The following is a 13,419-nucleotide window of genomic DNA, read 5'->3' as shown; positions in this document are numbered from 1 at the left end:
AGGGAGGGAAGGCTGGCTGCAATTTAAACGACCCATGCTCCAGGCTACAACTCACATAAAGTTCTATACTTTTATCACAGCATGCTCAGGAATGGCATGTACAGAGTGCACATCTGTCTAAGCTCTGCCCAAGTTTTCAATATTTCTGAATCACAAAAACTGGACAAGTGTTTGCTTTCTGTTATGGTTACTTTCCATGACCTGGGCAGAACAGTGGGAACTTCAAATTATTTCTCCCTTCCCATGTTTGTTGGCTCCCAGTTTACTAGAATAAATATATCCAGGTCTTTGTGACTATATTGTTAAAATCCCTATATGTAAGAATATAGAGAAAGTATTTGTATAGGCTGTTCCCCTGTTAGCCAGGAGATAAATATGTTCAACAGGAATAAACAGAAAAATAAAAATTCTTCCTCTACAGTACTGTAAGTCAGATCTGGTCACAGTTTTTGCCTTCTGCTATGGAACAAACTGTTTAACTACTTTTCTTGGCCACTGGATGTCACTGTTCCACAGGAACACAGTTCAGGAGTGAAGCAGAAGTACATTTTTTTGCTAGTGTTCTAAATTGAAACCTGAGTAAATCAAGAAGTTAACTGGGCATCTGCTGCACGGTGTTGCTTTAAACAACAATGCTGTGAAAACAGCTTTATTCTCTTGAGAGGGTGGGAACCATTCACTGTCACTTTCTCCTACCATGTAGTGATGTCTATTTAATGCCAGTCATGAAATCAAATTTATAATGTCTTGTACTCTAGCCAACAACTGACATTCAACCTGATTTTTCCATAAGTACGAGCCCACGTGGCTTGGAAATGAACTAAGTGTTGGAAAGAATATTTTAGAAGACAAGGGGGATGATAGATAATTTTATGTAGAAAGAAGCAGGTTAATAGATTATTACAGCAAGGGAATCTGCAAGTACCTGTGGGGGGCATCTCATCTTCTCCATTTTCTGTTTCTCTTCCCTGAAACTGCGGAGAAATGCCATTTTAGGCCTGTATTTCATTGGGAGTTGACTGGAGGAGTCTATTAAACTCTCGGCAGGCTTTGGGCCCAGTCTCTTCCTCTTCCCCCTTCCCTTTCTGTCTGGAAACAGCAATTCTGAGAAGGTCTAGTGCAGGGGTATCAAACTCATTTGTTATGAGGGCTGGATATTACATAAATGACACCTTGTCGGGCCGGACCATGTCAGGCCAGGCCATGTGTGTACCTATTAAGAACATAAGAGAAGCCATGTTAGATCAGGCCAATGGCCCATCCAGTCCAACATTCTGTGTCACACAGCGGCCAAATATATATATAAATATATATACACACACACACACACACACACACTGTGGCTAATAGCCACTGATGGACCTCTGCTCCATATTTTTATCTAACCCCTTCTTGAAGGTGGCTATGCTTGTGGACGCCACCACCTCCTGTGGCAGTGAATTCCACATGTTAATCACCCTTTGGGTGAAGAAGTACTTCCTTTTATCCGTTTTATTACCTATTAAAGGTAAAGGTATACCTATTAAAGATTAGGTAGCAGAGATATAAACTTTTTAAAGGACACAGAAAAACACGACTAAAGATTTATTTAGAACAACAACAACAACAAATTTTATTTGTATCCCGCCCTCCCCGCCGGAGCAGGCTCAGGGCGGCTAACAACATAGTTCAACATAGTTCATAGTTTTTTAAAATTCAGATATGCTTAAAACATTAGCACTTATTGGTATTAATGGTGCTTTCTTTGTATTCTCCCATGGGATCCAGGGAACTGGGCAAAGGAAGCTCTGGCTCTTTCCCTCCCTCCTCAGGGGATCAGCAGGGGGAGGAACCTCAACTAATGGAGAAAATGGAGGCTTTGCTCTGTAGCTCTTGTGCAATTGAGCAAGCCTTGCAAAGCAAACTGAGATGCAGAAGGAAGCAAGAGAGGGAGAAGGAAGCAGACAAGAGCCAGTTGCTCAGGGGCCTGATAGGAACCTTCTGAGGGTCTGATTTGGCCCAAGGACCACATGTTGGACACCCCTGTCCTAGAGAGACAGGAAGTCTTTCAGGCTAGTCTCCTAGGCTGCAGTAGGGTAAACCAGTTCCTGGGTGGGAACTGCACTTTATATAGGAGATTTTGGGTGGGAAGCCCTCAGTTGGCAGTTGGTTGGTATGGAAACAGTCTGAGGAAGGTATGGTCAAGCTTGCAACAGTCTAAGTAAAGTGCCTGCCTTGCATGACATCCATTTAGGGCAAGTATTATAACAGGGAGAGAAGGAGTGTCTTTTCCCTACTTTGATTTATATCTTCTGTTCACTTTTTTTAAAAAAAATGCCTGTAAATAGTTGTATACTTTAAATTAATGTTATGTTTGTTTAAAGTGAAGTCCCTCTGTACCACATAGTTCCCCCAATGGCTTGGAACACTAGGAGTGGGTTGGGGAACCCCTAGGGTGGAGAGAAGTGGCATTGTGGCTGGTTGCCAACTCTCCAGGGGAGCCCCAAAGATCCCTAGGCAGTCCCAAGAAGCGTTCTTAGCAAGTCCAGAGGGAGATTAGGAGGCTGTCCTGCCTAACCAGAGCCCAAAGAGGTACAGTGGTGGTAGTGAATACCCTGAGGCAGCAAAATGGAACAGCCCTTTCAGGTCAGTATACCAGGAAGGGCTGGGCAGTATCGGGGCCAGTTAGCAGATGCAGGACCAGTCTGTCACATTAACTACAGACTAAAGGAAGTCAAATTGTAAGTGCTAACAGAAGAGATGAGATAAAATTCTACCATAAAGAAATCATTAATTATATTAGGAGTAGATTCCTGTGAAGTGAGATATTCTAAAATAGGAAACCAGATAGCAGAGAAAATAGAAGATAAGAGAGGATGTTCAAGTTGATTGATGTTATCAGAGATCTTAGCCATTATGTAAGTACTCCATAACTTTTTATGCCAGAGGTTTAAGTCAGGTGATTTATAACATGTAACGACTGCTGTTTTGCTGCTGAGAGAAGAAGAGCGACAGTTTCTTTTTTATGAGGTGGACAATCTGGATCAATGCCTTCATTCAAAAATAGGTGGTCATGAGCAAATTTATGTATAATGTATGTATGTATAAAATACCGTTTTTCTCCGGTATTTTATACATACAACAACTTAGTGAGGTAGGTTAGGCTAAGAATGTGTGACTGGCCCAAGATCATTCAGTGAGCTTTCATGACAGACTGGGGATTTGAATTCGGGTTTCTGAATCCCTAGTCTGTAACTAACCACTATACTGGCGTTTCCTAAAGGCAGGGTCGCAACCCGGCACCGGGCCGCAGAGCCCTCAACGCCGGTCCGTGGGGCCACCAGTCCCCTGGCCACCCCTTCCCCCGCCTTCCCCACAACACTCTTCCCTGAGTCGCCTGCCTCTGCACCTCCTTCTCCCACCCTTCCCCACCGCAGGCAGGTCAGTTTCATACGGCGCAAAGCCCTTCCCTCCCTGCCCTATCGGTGGGAAATCAACGCTGAGCTCACTCTGCGCTGGGCCAAGCTGGCCGCAGGTCGAACAGACTGCAGCCAAAAAGGGCGCGTGGCTCCTTCCTCCCTGGCACTTCCTTCCCATCCAGGAAGTGCCGAGGAGGGAGGAGCCACGTGCCCTTTTCGGCCGCGGTCTGTTTGAGCTGCTGCCAGCTTGGAACGGCATGGAATGAGCTCCATGCCAATTTCCTAGCGATCAGGCCGTCAGGCGGGGTGGGGGCTTTACACAAGATGAAACTAACCTGCCTGCGGTGGGGAAGGAAGGGTGAAGGAGGCACAGAGGTGCTTGACCCCGGGGGGGAGGCGCAATACGGGGGAAGGCAGGGGAGCGGCCAAGGGACTGGAAGCCCTGCGGCCCAGTGTTGAGGGTCCGTGGCCAGATTTCCCACCGAGAGTGAGCAGTTTTAAAGGTGAGTTGCTCCTGTTTCTTTACCTTTTCTCTTTCTTCCTTTTGTCCCTCCTTTCTTTCACTCTTTCCCTCCCTTTCCTTCCTATTTCCTTTCTCTTTTTTCTTTTTTTCTACATTTGTTTCCAACTCTCCCTCCCTTTCTCTGTTTCTTTCTATCTTTCTTTTGTCTGCCTTTTTCCCCGTCTTTCTTCCTTCTCTTTCTCTCTGTCAGTCAGTCTTTTCCTGTCTTTCTTCCTTCCTCTCTCTCTCTTTCTGTCAGTCAGCCTTTTCCCCTATCTTCCTTCCCTCCTTCCTTCCTTCCTTCCTTCCTTCCTTGCCATTGCTAATCTGAGTAGACCTGGGGGGTAGGGAGAAGCTTTAAACGCCTTGCCATTTCATGTTTTCCCAGGCTGAGAGCATTTTATATTTTTAGTTTTCTGCTGTGTGGTCCTTGTGCTTTTTCTTAATGTTTTATTTTTAAAATTGCATTGCAAAATCCCACTATTCTCCTACCTTTCCTAAACAAAATATTGCAAGAGTTTTAGGCTTGTTTGTATATCATTTCCTGACTCCACCCCAAAGTCTCCTGGCTCCACCCCCAAATTTTAGTGGGCCACGAAGAAGAAGTGTAAAAATAACCGGGCTATGGGGGGGGGGGGAGTTTGGGAAACCTTGCACTATACCATACTGACTTTCATGGTTGACTGCTGCTGAATCATAACAAGCAGTTGGGCCATGCAAATTGAGTGGTAGCAAGTTGCCTGATGGTTGCTGCCAGGACTGGCCTCAATAGGTCTTTTTCTCAAAGCTTAAAATAGCCCTAGAAAGGACTTTGCCACCTCCATCTGCCTTTTACTGATAGAAACCAAACCTTGAAGCATGCAATACTTTAGTGATTGCCTAGTAACAGCCTCTGAGAACATTCTTTTCTTAAAGCTACAGTGTCTGCTATTATTTGGGGGATAACCCCCACATTTATTTATTTTTTAAAAGATTTCACAGTTTTCTGCCAACCTGGGACTTTTTCCAGGTTGCAGAAAGGTCTATCTTGTCTATTTGTGACTCCACAGATTCAGCTACTTTGAATCTCATTTGGACTCAAAGCAAGTTAGAAATATAAGAACTATTCAGTCAATTAACAAATAAATTATAATCTATTACCAAAACCTTTACATTTAACAACAAATATTCTTAATGGAAAAATTATGCTATGAACTGAAGAACTGTTGTCTAAAGGTCAACAAAACAATGTAGGAAAAGATTATTCCTTACAGAAGTCACCTCCTGTGCTGATCCATTATACTATAGTTCTGATACATTTATAAGAATGACCTGGTGATTTTAGGATAGGGTCATCAAGTCTGAGGGGCTCATCTTCCAGCGCCATATCTTTTAGCCTTTTGTTACTATCCATGGGGTTTTCTTGGCAAGGATACTGGAGTGGTTTGCCATTTCCTTCTCCAGTGGATCACATTTTGTTTGGGTTTTCAGCTGTAGCCTGTCCATCTTGGGTGGCCCTGCATGGCATAGCCCACAGCTTCACTGAACTGTGCAAGCCCTCTCGCCACGTCAAGGCAACAATCCATGAGAGGGATTTTGAGCTGTGGTGCTGGAGAAGAATCTTGAGAGTCTCTTGGACTGCAAGAAGATCAAATCAGTCAGTCCTAAGGGAAATCAACCCAGACTACTCCTTGGAAGGTGAGATGCTGAAGCTGAAGCTCAAATACTTTGGCCACCAAATGAGAAGGGAGTACTCACTGGCGAAGATCCTGATGCTGGGAAAGACAAGGCAAGAGAAGGGGACAGCAAAAGATGAGATGGCTGGACAGCGTTACTGATGTAACAAACATGAATTTGAGCAGACTTCAAAGGATGGTGGAAGACAGGAGGCCTGGCGTGACTTTGTCCATGGGGTCGCAAAGGGTCGGACTCGACTGTGAGATTGAACAACATCGTTTAACTCAAAATACCTGGGAATTTTGAGGGTGGGGCCAGGAGACTTTCCCATTCCTTAAATAAAAATACAGCCTTGCAGTTCTCCTGAATAAAGTCTTCATTTCCTCATCCTCCCAGCAGCTGGCTGCACTCCACCTCCTCTCTCACGCACACACCGCAGCCAAGATAAAGACAGTTTGGAAGCACACACTTTGTGATCTCACTGAGGCAATTTACTCACCATGGGAGTTGTTGAATGCTGTATACTCAACCAAGTTTTTCAGACTAACACGGAAACCAGAGGTTCTCTCTATTTTACTGTGCAATTGACTTCTGAAGGGACTAAAACAAACTGAGTGGGCTGCTTCCCTTCTCTTTCTTACAACAGCCACGTTATTCTGCAGGCTCCCTCGCCCCCACACAGCCTGGTTCTGGAGATCTAAAGGCACACACATATTTCAAAAAGCAAGCCTTTCCCAAATGTCTTCTAAGCCTTCCGAAGTGAAAAGGCACAAGGTGGCTGTGGGGGCTGGGCTTCCCCCCACTGGTCAGCTGGCTGGGGGCAGGAAGGAGCCTGCAAAACCAGGAGATCCCCCATTGGGACCTGGGGATTGGCAAGTCTAATTTAGGAGTATGTATTTTGACTTGCTTCATGTAGTTTGTAGCTATTGCTTACATAGACTTCTCTTGGTGAGTCAATGCACACATTGCTAATTCACATGCAATGTTTTCATAGATATGCAGATATGAGAGTGATATCCTTGTCAGTTTTATCATGGGTAACTAAAACATCTTTAAGATTGTCATGATTCTAGGCCTAGTGCAACCTATAGGCTTCAGGGAAGCCTGGGTTAGAATCAGGTGTGGAATTCTAGCAGGAGCTCCTTTGCATATTAGGCCACACACCCTGATGCAGCCAATCCTCCAAGAGCTTACAAGGCTCTTTTTTGTAAGCTCTTGGAGGATTGGCTACATCAGGGGGTGTGTGGCCTATTATGCAAAGGAGTGTCTGCTAGAATTCCACCCCTGGTTACATACAACAACTTCTTGTGAAGTTGGTTAGAGTAGTAACCAGATCTACATTTCTCAGGATCCTTTTTGTCCCTCTGACTGGGTAGGCAGCAGTTTTGGAGGGAAAACTGTAGCAGGGAAATAACGAGGCGCACACTTACTGATTGAAAATGAGGTATTTTACCATTTGGCACCAATAGCAAGGTTCATTTGAGTATCAAGGCTCCCAAAAATAATGAACCCCGGACACTTCTCAAACCATCCGCTTTAAGCAAAAGCAAGCCTGCAGCCTGGCCCCTTACACGTTATCTGATTCACTTCCCCCCTCCCCTTTCTCCCTGGTAATTTTCCAGTATGTCTGCTTATCTTTTCAACAAGGAGTTTCGTTATAGGAGTGTCTGCCACTGATACACATCTGTGACCCACACCCACTGAAGGCCTGCCTGGGTTCTTATGACATTGCAACTTCTTCAATATTACATCAGACGCTTTTTAAACACAAGAGTATATTTTCATTTATTATTATTATAGGGGTATTCATTAATTATTCAGGGGTCTCCCCTTCAAAATGTGCCCAGAGGGGTGGGACCTGGGAGGAAGCAACAAAAGACCAGCTAGAGAGGGAAGTGTGTTCTCTCTTGGCAGGCTGAGCTGCATAGAGGCTGTAGCAGGAAGAATCCCTCATCCAAGGAGGCTGAGTGAGTTGAAAGCAGAAGGGAACATATCGCTAGTTGCATCAGGGGGTTTATTTATTTGCACCATCTTTACTATTTTCATATTCACTGTTGCACTAAAAGTTTTTACAACTCATTTGTTCTTGAGCTCTTACAATAAACTTGTTATACTGCTGCGCCTTGCCAAAGGCTGAGCACATCTCTCAGAGGTCTGAGAGGAGCAGAGCAGCTCTGATAGCTGAGACAGCTGGAGAAATTGCTGAGAATTTCTGAATTTTGAAGGACTTCATTCTAAGGTTTGTGGGGCTGCCTAAAATTCTAAGGTGTGATAGCTGGGGAACTGCTCTTTGTTTGGTTGACTGCTCTTTGTTTGGTTGACTGGCCTAAGGGTGAAAGAGATTGAGAGTGATTGCTGCTGATTGCTGAGGAGTGCCTCTGCTCCACCTCTTTGCATTTTAAGCTGCGCCTTGCCAAAGGCGCGAGCCGAAGGGCAAGAGCTAAAGGGCTCTTGGCCTGTGGCTCTTTGGCTAGGGGCTCTCTAAGGACCAGGAACCCAGATCCCTGATTTCCTTGTTCTCCAAATAAGGTAAGTTCCCAATAAGGTAAGTTGAGGTAAGGTAAGTTGACCCTCCAGAATGGGAGCCACTTAAACAAACAGCATTTAAAGAGGACTGTATATTTTAATATATATATATATCATGAAGATAGAATGCCAGCAAGGGGTTGGGGGCTTTCCAGTGTTTTGCACTGAGTGTCACATGTATGACTATCTGCCCAAAGGACAGAAGTCTTGGGTGTGTGCTCGATGCAAGGAGCTCCTGGTCCTCAGGGAACGAGTTCGTACCCTTGAGGCCGAGGTGACTGCCCTGGAGAAGCAGAGACGGTCAGTTAGGCACTTGGGGAAGACTCTCGGCGTATTAGATGAGCCCCGCTCTGAACGTAGCAGCCCCGTTGCTGCCAGAGAGCGTGAGGGTCGAGAGGGAACAGGGCATCGGGCTGAGGACAAGGGGAATGCACCCATAGAAGGGATCTCTTCTTCAGTTGGTGAGCAGGTATCCTTTTGCACCAAGGAACCATCCCTGAGCAGGGGGAGAGGGGGGGTGGTAGTTGGTGATTCGACCCTTAGGCAAGTAGACAGCTGGGTGGCAAAACCGCGTACTGACCGTATGGTGACTTGCCTGCCTGGTGCGAAGGTAGCGGACATTACGCGTGTAGTAGATAGACTGATAGACAGTGCTGGGGAGGAGCCTGTGGTCGTGGTGCATGTTGGCACCAACGATGTGGGGAAATGCAGTCGTGAGGTCCTGGAGGAAAAATTTAGGCTGCTAGGCGGGAGACTTAAGGCCAGGACTTCCAAGGTAGCCTTCTCAGAAGTGCTACCTGTTCCACGTGCAGGGCAGGAGAGACAGGCACAAATTAGAAGTCTCAATGTGTGGATGAGACGATGGTGTAAGGAGGAAGGGTTTAAGTTTGTTAGGCACTGGGATGCTTTCTGGAACCAGCGGGAGCTGTACAAAAGAGACAGTCTCCACTTGTCCCCGGATGGAACCAGGCTGCTGGCGCTTAAAATCAAAAAGGTGGCAGAGCAGTTTTTAAACTAAATCTAGGGGGAAAGCCGACAGGAGATGAAATGTCTCTGGTTCAGGAGGACTCGTCTCAAAGAGATGAAGGGTTAGCTGCTATTTTTCTACCGGGTAACGGACCAGAGTTGTCCACTGTGAAGGTGACAAACAATATGGACTGTCTGCCAGAGTCTCGAGGCGGCAGGAGGAAGGTGGCGGGCCTAGCTCGCCTGGGAAATTATAAGAACATAAGAGAAGCCATGTTGGATCAGGCCAACGGCTCATCAAGTCCAACGCTCTGTGTCACACAGTGGCAAAAAATTTTATATACACACATACACTGTGGCTAATAGCCACTGATGGACCTGTGCTCCATATTTTTATAGATGTTTGTATGCAAATGCTAGAAGTGTTCAAAGTAAAATTGGTGATTTGGAATGTTTAGTGTTGGGAGAAAACATAGACATTGTGGGAATTTCAGAAACTTGGTGGAATGAGGAGAATCAGTGGGACACGGTGATTCCTGGATATAAGCTATATCGGAAGGATAGGGAGGGAAGGGTTGGAGGTGGGGTGGCTCTGTATGTCAGAGAGGATATATGGTCCAGTAAGACTGAGATCAGAGAATTAGATTCACTTTTAGAAATGCTTTGGGTTGAAATAGAGGGCCCAAAAGGAAATTTAACTATGGGAGTTTGTTATCGCCCACCAAATCAAGAGAGAGAGGACGATTATAATATGATGGAAGGCTTAAAGATAGCAGCTAAACGTAAAAACTGTGTCGTAATAGGTGATTTTAACTACCCGCAGATTGATTGGGTCAATATGTGTTCTGGTTGAGAGAAAGAGATTGAGTTTCTTGATGCTCTCAATGACTGTGCTATGGAGCAGATGGTCTCAGAACCTACCAGGGGTGGGGCGATCCTGGATTTGGTCCTAAGTAATGCCCAAGACTTGGTGAGAGATGTAAAAGTGATTGCGCCGCTTGGGAGCAGTGACCATAATGTTATTGATTTCACCATTTGTATAAATAGGGAGTTGTCCAAAAAGACCGCCACAACCACGTTTAACTTTAAAAGGGGTAAATACACTGAGATGAGGAGGCATGTGAGGAGGAAACTGAAAGGAAAGGTACAGAAAGGAAACTGAAAGGAAACCCTTGGGGAAGCTTGGATGCTATTTAAAACTATAATCCTAGAATCTCAGATAAAATACATACCACAAGTTAGGAAAGGCAAAAAACAGGCATAAGAAAAGGCCTGCGTGGTTAACAAACAAAGTAATGGAAGCTATAAAAGGTAAGAAGGACTCCTTTAAGCGGTGGAAAACCAGTCCAAGTGAGATTAGTAAAAGGGAACACAGGCTGTGGCAAATCAAATGCAAGACTGTGATCAGGCAGGCAAAAAGGGACTATGAGGAGCATATTGTAAAAAACATAAAGACCAACAATAAAACTTTCTTCAAATATATTAGAAGTAGAAAACCAGCCAGGGAGGCAGTGGGGCCCTTGGATGACCATGGGGTAAAAGGATTACTGAAGGAGGATAGGGAAATGGCTGAGAAGCTAAATGAATTTTTCGCCTCCGTCTTCATTGTGGAAGATGAGAACTTTTTGCCCGCCCCAGAACCACTAATTTTGGAAGGGGTATTGAAAGACCTGAGTCAGATTGAGGTGACAAAAGAGGAGGTCCTACAACTGATTGACAAATTAAAAACTAATAAGTCACCGGGTCCGGATGGCATACATCCGAGAGTTCTGAAAGAACTCAAAGTTGAACTTGTGGATCTTCTAACAAAAATCTGTAATCTTTCATTGACATCTGCCTCCGTTCCTGAGGACTGGAAGGTAGCAAATGTCACCCCCATCTTTTTTTTTTTTTTGAACTTAAATTTTTTTTTTTGAACTTAAAATTTTTTTTGAACTTAAAATAGAAACATCAAGTCACAATAGGCATATAGCATTGTCTTAAATAACAGTACTAACGCATATATCACAAGAAACAACACACACACATTTAAGGAAAGGGGAAAAGAAAAACAAAACAAAACACCAGCGGTTGCACATTTTGCTTATGAAAGAGTTACCTTAGTAAATACAAATGCTATTCAATATATAATAAAATTTAGGTATTTCTTTGGCATTACACTTTTCTGTGACGGATTATTATTTACAAAGTCTAAAAAAGGAAACCACTTTTCTATAAAGTATTCTCCTATCCTAGGATTATCCCTTAAAATGAGTTGAGAGGCAATTTTGTCTTGGATTATAATTTCCCAAACCTTTTGAAACCATAAAGTCAGAGATGGCAATTTGGTAGCTTTCCAATGCTTTGCAAGAAGTAGTTTACCTGCTAAAAGTAGCAATGAGATAAGTTCTGATTTTAATTTGGGAAAATCCCCTTTCGACCATAGATTCAGAAGGACAAATTCAGGGGTGCGTGGGATGGTAACCTTTACAATTGCTTCAATTTTTTCTATTAAAGTGTTCCAAAATTTCTGCACTTTTTGGCATGCCCACCAACAATGGATGAAAGAACCAGAGGCACCACACCCTTTCCAGCATAAAGGGCTAGAGTTTTTGTGCGCATGATTTATAATTTGCGGGGTTAAGTACCACCTTGAAAGTAATTTATATTGTTGCAACTTAAGGTTAGTGCATTTTGATTTGCATACAGATGATGTCCAAATTGTGTGCCACTGTTCTTCTGACCATTGTGAATTGCAATCTTTACCCCACGCATTCTGCTGAGACGTGGGCTGTGTCCAAATTCTCTGATTTAATAAATAATACAACTTTGCAATTACACCTTTCATTTTAGTCTCTTCCTCATAGATTAGTTTCTCAAAGGCATTTAGCTGACCAGTAGGTTGCATTACAGGGATCACTTTGTTAAGAGCATTATGTATTTGATGGTACTCATACCAGGGAATTTCCACCTTAAACTTAGCTTCCAGTTGACCACGTGTCAATAGTCTCCCCTTTGAGCTAATGTCTGAAATTCTAATAATATTTTCTTTCCTCCAGCTCTTGAAGTTTTCAATAGGCAAGCCTGGCGGGAACCAGGTTTGCCCCAAAAAGGACATTACTAACGTCGATGGTTGGACCACTAAGGATCTATACTTGTCCCAAATTTTCAAAGTGTATTTTAGATAAGGGTTGGCTAATACAGTTCTTTTCCTTTCCGTCTCGCTGTTCCAAACAAACTCATTAAGTTTTACAGGAAGAATACTTGCAGCCTCTATCTGTAGCCATGGGAGATCACAGCTTTTCCTGGTGTATAATAAAATATTTCTCAGCTGGGCTGCCATATGGTATTTTTCCAAAACTGGTGCTCCTAGGCCCCCCCTATCAGTTGGTTTGGCCACCAGATGGTATGCTATTCTTGGCTTTTTGTTTTGCCACAAAAAAAGGGATATACTCTTTTGCCACATTTTTATTTCACTTCCCGGGACTTCTATAGGGATATTCTGAAACAGAAAAAGAAACTTGGGCAAAACAAAGGTTTTTAACAAGTCAATTTTCTCTAATAAGTTAAGTTGGAGCTTTGACCAGGTAGTAAGATTTGTCTTAACTGTTTTGTATAGTTGCTTATAATTTGCCTCAAACAGGTTAGATAATTCTATAGGGACTTGTATTCCTAGGTGGCGCCAGGATTTGTCAACCCACTTGAAGGGGAAAGTAGTTTTGATTTTTTGACGCACATCAGGAGGCACATTAATCGGGTAAATTTCTGATTTAGATACATTTATTGTGAAACCTGAGTACTTCCCAAAAGTTGTTATTACCTGCATTAGTTTAGTGAGTGAATTAATCGGATTCTTTAAGTAAAGAACTGCGTCGTCAGCAAAAAGACTAATCTTATGAACTTTTCCATTTATCTCCATTCCTTCAATATCAGGATCTGTACGTATCAGATGCGCTAGGGGTTCAAGTGACAAAGCAAAAAGGATCGGGGATAAGGGGCAACCCTGACGCGTGCCTCTTGACAAGGCGATAGCATCGGAACTGAAATTATTAATAACTATTTGCGTTCTTGGGGAGTTATAAATGGCCATTATTGAATTCAGGAAGTTTTGTCCAAAGCCCATCTGTTTCAAAACCGCTTTTAAATATGCAATTTCCAATTTATCGAAAGCTTTCTCTGCATCTAGGGAAAAAATAAGAGAGGAGGTTTGATTTGTTTTTCCGAAATGAATCAGGTTGAGTGTACGCCTGATATTATCTGAGATGGATCGACCAGGGATGAAGCCTGTCTGATCTGGGTGGACATATAAATTAACAATTCTATTTAGCCTACGGGCTAAAACAGTGGAGAAAATTTTAAAATCATGATTAAGCAGCGAGATTGGACGATAAG

This window comes from Heteronotia binoei, chromosome 3 (assembly GCF_032191835.1).
Source record: "Heteronotia binoei isolate CCM8104 ecotype False Entrance Well chromosome 3, APGP_CSIRO_Hbin_v1, whole genome shotgun sequence".
In the NCBI taxonomy this organism is placed as follows: domain Eukaryota; kingdom Metazoa; phylum Chordata; class Lepidosauria; order Squamata; family Gekkonidae; genus Heteronotia; species Heteronotia binoei.
The sequence above is the reverse complement of the archived record's forward strand: the minus strand, read 5'-3'. Positions refer to the sequence as shown.